Genomic DNA, 8009 nt, shown 5'->3' with positions numbered 1-8009 from the left:
ATTTGTTTACAAAAACTTCAATGAGTAAGCCCTGACACAGAGTTTGAATCCTACATTTATTTCAATCTGTTTATTAAAGGGATCTTTTCACGCTTTGGTAAATTGACAAAATTGAAAAAAGTTGTTTCAGATTCGCAAATTTTCGTTTTAGTTATGATATTTGTGAGGAAACAGTAATACTGAACATTTACCATGGTCTAATATAGCCATTATATGCATCTTTTGACGATTTTAAAACCTAAAAATTATAAAGCGCTGCAACGCGAAACGATTGAATAATTTGGAGAGTTCTGTTTTTGTCGTTAAATTTTGTGAAACTACGAAGATTGCTTATATAAGGTATAAAATACTTCAAGTATATGTACTCGGCGGAATAGCTCAGTAGGCTAAAGCGTTTTTACGTCAGGACTCTGGCAGGACTCCAGGGGTCACTGGTTCGAAACCTGGTCCGGGCAATGTTCTTTTCCTTTGTTTAATTTTATTCTTGGTTTTTTACTGGAGCTTTTACGATCCAATGTTTACATTTATCGATATAAAGCATTTAATGAATAAGTTAAAAAATGCCAAAATCTGTGAAAAGGCCCCTTTAAAATATCATTAAAAGTAAATTTAAAGCGAAAGAAGAGCGTTACATGATTTTATAAAAATGTGCTTTCAATCCGATTAATCAGATTGAGCTGCTTATAAAGCTTTCCCATAAAAGTTCATTGCATATTTGTGATGTGGTCTCTCTCTCCCCTCTCTCCCCATCCCTCCCCCTTTTTCCCCCTACCCCCCTTATCATCACGTTGTTTTTATTATGTGGTAAAAGAATGTTTGAATCAATTTCACTTTCAAATTAAATAACATGATTACTGTTAAATATTTATAAACTATACTATAGTTGTATTTGTTTAACTAGCATTTCAAACAATAACGTTAACAACAAGACAATTGCCAAGCAATAAAAGTCCCCTACCGGTAAAACCCCACCATTTTCAGCAATATTTCTAGTCTATTGCCATCTGTCCATGTCTCAAGTTTCATGAAAAAATATGAAGAACTTTTAAAGTTATCGCAGGATCCAGAAAGTGTGGCAGACTGACAGACACACAGGGCACAAACCGGTTTTACCGGTAGGGGACTAAAAGCATTCCTGGTACACAATTGTGTTACTTAATAAATTAATAGCAAGTGTGTGTGGAAACCAAATATTCATGTCAAACCTGTGCATGGTTTTAAACAATTAACTCTTGTTTTTCATTAATATCTAGCACATTATGATGTGGAATAATCTTTTCATTTAGGGGTGAATCGCTTCTTCAATTGCCAACAGTTAAATGACTACTTAACGATAAGGGATGTGTCCATACAATGCTATACACGATATCACCTTAGATGGAAAGTACACTGTACATATCACTCATTGTAATGGTTGAACAAAAGTCAAAACTTTTCTGCTGTTAAGTCACTTTTTGTTTGCCAAATGTGAAAAATATTTTGGTTTCATAAGGCAAAACTAATTTAGAACCGCATGCTGTACTACTAATTAAATTTAAATGTCTACAAACAACAACACCTTAAATACAAACAGCTAGAACAATAAAACATTGACTACAATACACATGTACATGTAGTAGAAAGATATTAAAATACATCGAATAGTGTGGCTTGAAAGGAGCACGGAGTAAAAAACAAACAACATCAAATAGTAAACAATTAGACACTCGAACTAGATTCTGTAAACTACATACTAGAGTTGCGACACCTTAAGGGTTTCGCGGGATGGAATGAGTGGGTAGATCAAATCAAATTGAAAGCCGATTATTTCGACAAAAATTTGGGTACGAAAAAATATGTGGGCAGTGGGTACGAAAAAAAAATAAATTGGGTACGAAAACAAATTTGAGTACGAAAAAAAAGGGTACGAACAAAATAAAGGTATGAAAAACTATTTGGGTACGAAAAAAATGGGTACGAATAAAAAATTAGGTACGAACAAATTTGTGTACAAAAAAATTTGAGTACGACATATGGGTACGAAAAAATTTGGGTACGAACAAATTTGTGTACGAAGAAATAATGGGTACGAACATAATATGGGCAGGAAAAAAAACTAATTTGGTTACGAAAACAAATTAGAGTACAAAAAAATAAAGGAAACAAAAAAAAATAGGGTACGAAAACTATTTGGGTACGAAAAAAATGTGTACAAATAAAAATTTGGGTACGAAACAAATTTGGGTACTAAAAAAATGGGTACGATTTTTTTATTTGGGTACGAAAAAAATGGGTATGAAAAAAAAATTGGGTACGAACAAATTTGGGTACGAAAAAGATTGGTACGAAAAAAAAATGGGTACGAACAAATTTGGGTACGAAAAACATTTCGGTACGAAAAAAATGGGTACGAAAAAAAAATTGGGTACGAAAACAATTAGGAACAAAAAACATTTGGGTACGAAAAAAATGGGTACGAAAAAAAAAAATTGTTACGGAAAAAATTTGGTACGAACAAAAATTTAGGTACGAAAAAAATGGGTACGAAAAAAATTGGGCACGAAAAAAAAGGGGTACGAAAAAAATTGGGTACGTAAAATTTGGGTACGAAAAACATTTGGTTACGAAAATAATGGGCACGAATTTTTTTTAGGTACGAACAAATTTGGGTACGAAAAACATTTGGGTACGACAAAAATGATTACGAAAATCGAAAAATTGGGGTATGAAAAATCTAATTTGAATTGTCTAGCCCGTCAATTGTCTCCTGGGGGTGAATTGTCTTGGGGTTGCTATTAAGGCTACATGTACTTCCGGCCAAGCCACGTGTTTATAGCGATTGCGCAATAAAAAACACCACTTTTTCGTGATTTAATCAAAAACTAGATTTTTCCCAGTAATAACGAATACGCCAACAGGTAGATCGCGTTATATGTACAGTTAATGGAAAATTTCATAGGGCCATACATTGTAACTCTGTGAAAAATCATCTGACCAGAACCGGCTGATAATATGCATGTCTCCTCTTGGTAGTGAAGCTTCCCATTAAGTTAAATTGAATTCCAGTCATTAGTTGCTGAGAAATAGCCCGGACAAAAATTGTGCATGGACGGACAGACGAAGCGGCGACTATATGCTCCCCCCTTAAAAAATTTGGGGAGAGCATAATAAAAAAGTTGTGGCAATTTAAAGGTGGTACGCAAACTTTAAAATAGATTTATCAATTATATGCTTATTCTTAGTGAAAAAAAGGCCATAATTGTTACAAAATGCTTGATACAGTTATCTGCTTTTGTTTATACATTGGGGTCATGTTGGTTAAGAAGCAAAATACATGTATGAAAGCAATATGTCAATGGACATAGGAAATATATTCGAGGTGGTACGCAAACATTCCAATGCGCGCACCTACGCCGGGGTAAGTAGGATAGCTACACTATATATATTTCATATATAATAGTCGAGCTCAAAAGTAAATATACTATAAACAACAAGCTTACCTCAATCACAATTTTAATGCAATGCAGTTAAACAATAAAGTTACAATGATATGCCAGGGATTGAAACTAACTTTTTACTATTGTGGGCAACCATCTTTAGTATTTTGGTTGCCCAGATAAAGAATAACGAGCCCAGAAATATGAACATGTGAATATTATTATATTTTTTTAATAAAATAATAGATAATTATATACATTTGCTGACAATACACATGTTCAATGCATGATGTATTATTACGAGCCTGAATTGAATCATGTCCTATTCCTATATAATGAATGTTATTTAACTAGTATTGATCCATGGTGATCAATTGTTTTTCAATTTTAATTGCACTGAATTGTTTTAAGATTTAAAAAAAAAAACAAGTTTACCAACTTTTGAAATTGAGTTGCCCAGGCCAATATCTACTTGCCCCGGGCTCATGGGAAACCACTTATTTCCATCCCTGTATGCTCTTCATTTTCTGTTCTTCCATCCCATTCTCAAAATTAATTTTAAAGCACAATATTTTTTAATAACATTTGTATGAATTACTAACCATTATCACCCAAAACACAATTTTACAACGCTGTAATCGTGTCGTAGAGATTTAGTTTACTATTATCAGTGTTCTCTTTAAATACCGGCAGCCAGCGATTCTGCCGGTTACATTTACTCTTACATTTACATGACTGCTTCTTTTCCCAAATATATCAAGTAAATGTCATAAATGCTTTTGTTTTACTGCATAGTTGCCGGCCATATAACTGGTACTCAATTTTCTGGAAAACACTGAATTATGCATGAAAAACACACAATACTTAAAATCTTAGATTCGTTTTTAAAATAAATTGACACTTCCAGCTTGTCGCCATTAAAATCCAAAGATTCAAATAATTTTCCACGAGGTACGTCAACAATTGCGTAATCAAATGAATGAAAAAAAAAAGTAAAGAAAGCCGGACTTTACATAAATTCCAGGTTGATAAACACAACAAGGTAAAGGTACCTTGTAGTCGGTGAGATATAATAATAATACAGTTAGTAAGGCTCGTACCCTGGGTACGGTAAATATACTAAAACGTACCCGGGAATTTTAACACTAAATCGGTTGTTGTCGGGTATTTTGTAAAAATTAATTATGTTTACATTTATGTCAATTTTCTGTTCAATGGCATTTATATTATCAAAACTCATTGTTAAAATCAATGATGTGATTTAATTTTAAATCTTAAATTGTTTAAAGTCGCGTCATTGTATGACGTCGTCAAGTATAATATTTTCCGCGACATCGCACGCTCACTTTTTACCGTCATAGATTTTTTTTAAAGAAACATTTTTTGGTTTGCAAGGTCCGTTAAATGGGGAACACCATATTCGGTATTTATATTATGTTTTAACAATTAATTCATGCTGTGTAATAAATATTGAATAAGATATTTCAATATTGATTGAAAATGTTTCATATGTTATTTATGAAACCTCTTATTCTAATGAGTGTATGCTATTATATTATACTTTGAAAAGCATATCTGTTGTACTATAATCTTATTATTCAAATTAAATCGTTAATTTAACAATGCTTGTCGTCAGTGTTAGTCGTAAATGCTTGTGATCATTGTCGTCAATGTTAGTCGTCAATCCTTATCGTCATTATACATGAAGGAAATAAAAGCAGAAACAGAGACGTATTCTTGATTACTTGCTTATTCCTACGGCGTCCTCTCAACACTCAAACTAAAAAGCATGTTGATGCAGATTTTTTAAAAGAGAAGGTTGTTTAAGGTTAACAATATTGTTTTACGTTATCGGTAGCATGTTTAACGACATCGGATTTTTGGCGGATATACAACTCGGATACAATCTAATATTTGCGGGCATGTTTAAGTTTATTTACCGTACCCAGGGAACATGTAAGTAAAGTTAAGAGTACCCGGGGTACATGTACCGGTAAGTAGTACCCGAGCCGAGAATGACCAATCGAGCCTTCGTAAGTGATTGATGGTGTATGGGATAACATGCACTGAGGGTGTATATTTTTCATGAACAAGTCAATTGAAGGTGTTAGAGATGCATTGATCCATAACATTAAAAAGGGTAATTAACCAAGGGCTTATTAAAATTAAAACGATGATATTACATTGTACCAGCTGTTTATTGTTGAGTACTGTAAGCTTGCAATATTTTAAATAATGTAAACAACTTACCTTGTATTAAGTTGGCACATTGTTGTCAGATGTAGAAACTTTTTATACTTATTTCTGTTAAGTTGCACTGGCTGAACCAAAAGAATTATGTAGTCGTTTCTGAATAATCACGAAACAACCTACTAATGCATATGTGCTTGCCAGTTACTGAGTTTGTGCATTTCCATTCATTATATTATCGGCCTTGGCAAACAGCATAGACCCAGATGAGACGCCGTGCGATGTCTGCTATTTCGTTACGCTGAAGATTTCCATATCCACGGGTGTTTTTGTGTCATATGTTATGGTTTTTCAATAGATCGTATACTTATCTACAAAACAGCGAATTAGCGTTCACTTTACATCATCTATGTTATTTTGTTAATACTTTCTCGCGTTCTTTTCGAACTTGTATTGACAGCCATTGGTCGACGCCGTCTGCTATTTCCAACGATGAAGATTTCCATATCCACTGGCGTTTTTTTATGTCAAATGTTAGTGTTTTCCAATTGATCGTATACTTATCTACAAAACGGATAAGTAGCGTTCACTTTACATCGTTTGTGATGATGTTATTTTGTAAATACTTTTAAGCGTTCTTTCTGTCGAAGTCGGCCATTTTGACGTGTGTGAAAAAATACCGACATTCCCGCAATTACCAAAATCCCCAGGAATCCCCGAGATCCCACGAAATCCCCATTAATATTGATTATTTATCGAACAACTGCGTATTTTAATATAGATTGTTGCGAAATACACTGAAATCACTGATGAAACATTGTTTTTATCAAAGTTTGATTTCGGGGATTTCGGTAGGGAATTCGGTATATCCACATATCGCATTTTGTAATTCCGGTTATGTAAAACTTGCGAAACTTTTTCGTGATTTAATCAAAAACTATATTTTTCCCAGGTATAACGCCTACGCCAACAGGTAGATCGCATTCTTGTCCATAAACATGTCAAATTTCAGCAAACGTGCTGAGCCAGTTTTCAAGAAACTCAAATCGCGGTGATTCTCGCCACCTTAACGAAAGTTAGCCCCCTTTATCATTCGTTCGATTGAACGTCATCAATGATGACGTCCAATACATCACTCATTCCATATAAGAGCAAAGCATAAACATTGAAAATTAACTGTAACAAAACAAAATAATCATTGGATACTAGACTTGCGACACCTTAAGGGTTTCGCTGGATGGAATGAGTGGGGAGATCATATACAATTTTCAGCTTACGGACGCAAGGACCCTCTGGACGTGAAACACCAGCTTTCCAACACTATATGATTCCAGTTCAAAAAAGCACATATTGCATTAGTTCAAGGAGAAGAACATAAACGGCATATTCACAAATCTCTGAAAAACAAACAGTGCTAAAAATATTTTAAGTAGTCATTTACTATTTAATTGATTATGTCCTCTGATTGTTGCATTTTTAATTTAAATATGTGTTCCTATATGCATTTATTGTTGTATTGACTTAAAAAACTAAAATGGATGCCCATTCCTAGTTTGCTGTCTTAGTCTACCCTAAAATTATACATGTTTTTTGCATAATTGAATTATCAAAAACTGCATACTTTTAAAGGCATTGTCAGAGTTAATTGGTTAAGTTAGAGACAAAGTAAAGCAAATATATTCATTTTTCTTAAAATGAATCATCCTCTGAAGCCCCCACTGGGATTCAAACCCAGATCTCTTTCCTCTGGGAAGGAAAGTATTCTATCTTGAAATACAAGGGCAAGTAAGAGGACAATTTGCAATTTTAAACCTATAAACATATAAACTTAATTTTTCACATGACCTTAGAAACAAAACAGACATCTCTATATCTGAAATACATTTCAGTTACAATTCAGGTTTTTAGTATTGTGCATTGTACATGAATGTTTAAGTATTGTATTTATCCTTGGTACACAGAACTGCCTAAAGATGCGTAAAATACCAGTATTCAAATCTGAAAATATCCCATGTGTTTGTTTTACTCTGTAAGTATCCCTATTTTATTTCAATAAAGCAGTTTTTTCCTTCTGAAAATTTGACTAAATGTCAGTTATGCTACTTTTTACATTCAGCAAATGACATGTGTCCGTAATGTCAATTTTGAAAATTTGGTAAAAACATTATTTTTACCAAAAAGGTAAACTTAATATTATTAAACAGTTGATGTATGTCACCTTAATAAAAAACACAAAAATGGGAAAGAAATAAAATGTATAAAAATGTCATTTACATGACTTATAACATTAAGTAGACGATATAGCTTTGATACTTTAGGATAAGAGTAGACCTTAACACAAATAGGATAAGAGTAGACCTGAACACAAAATTTACCCAAATTTTCTAACTATAAAAGGGGGCA

Source organism: Dreissena polymorpha, chromosome 13 (genome assembly GCF_020536995.1).
Source record: "Dreissena polymorpha isolate Duluth1 chromosome 13, UMN_Dpol_1.0, whole genome shotgun sequence".
Lineage (NCBI taxonomy): Eukaryota > Metazoa > Mollusca > Bivalvia > Myida > Dreissenidae > Dreissena > Dreissena polymorpha.
The sequence above is the reverse complement of the archived record's forward strand: the minus strand, read 5'-3'. Positions refer to the sequence as shown.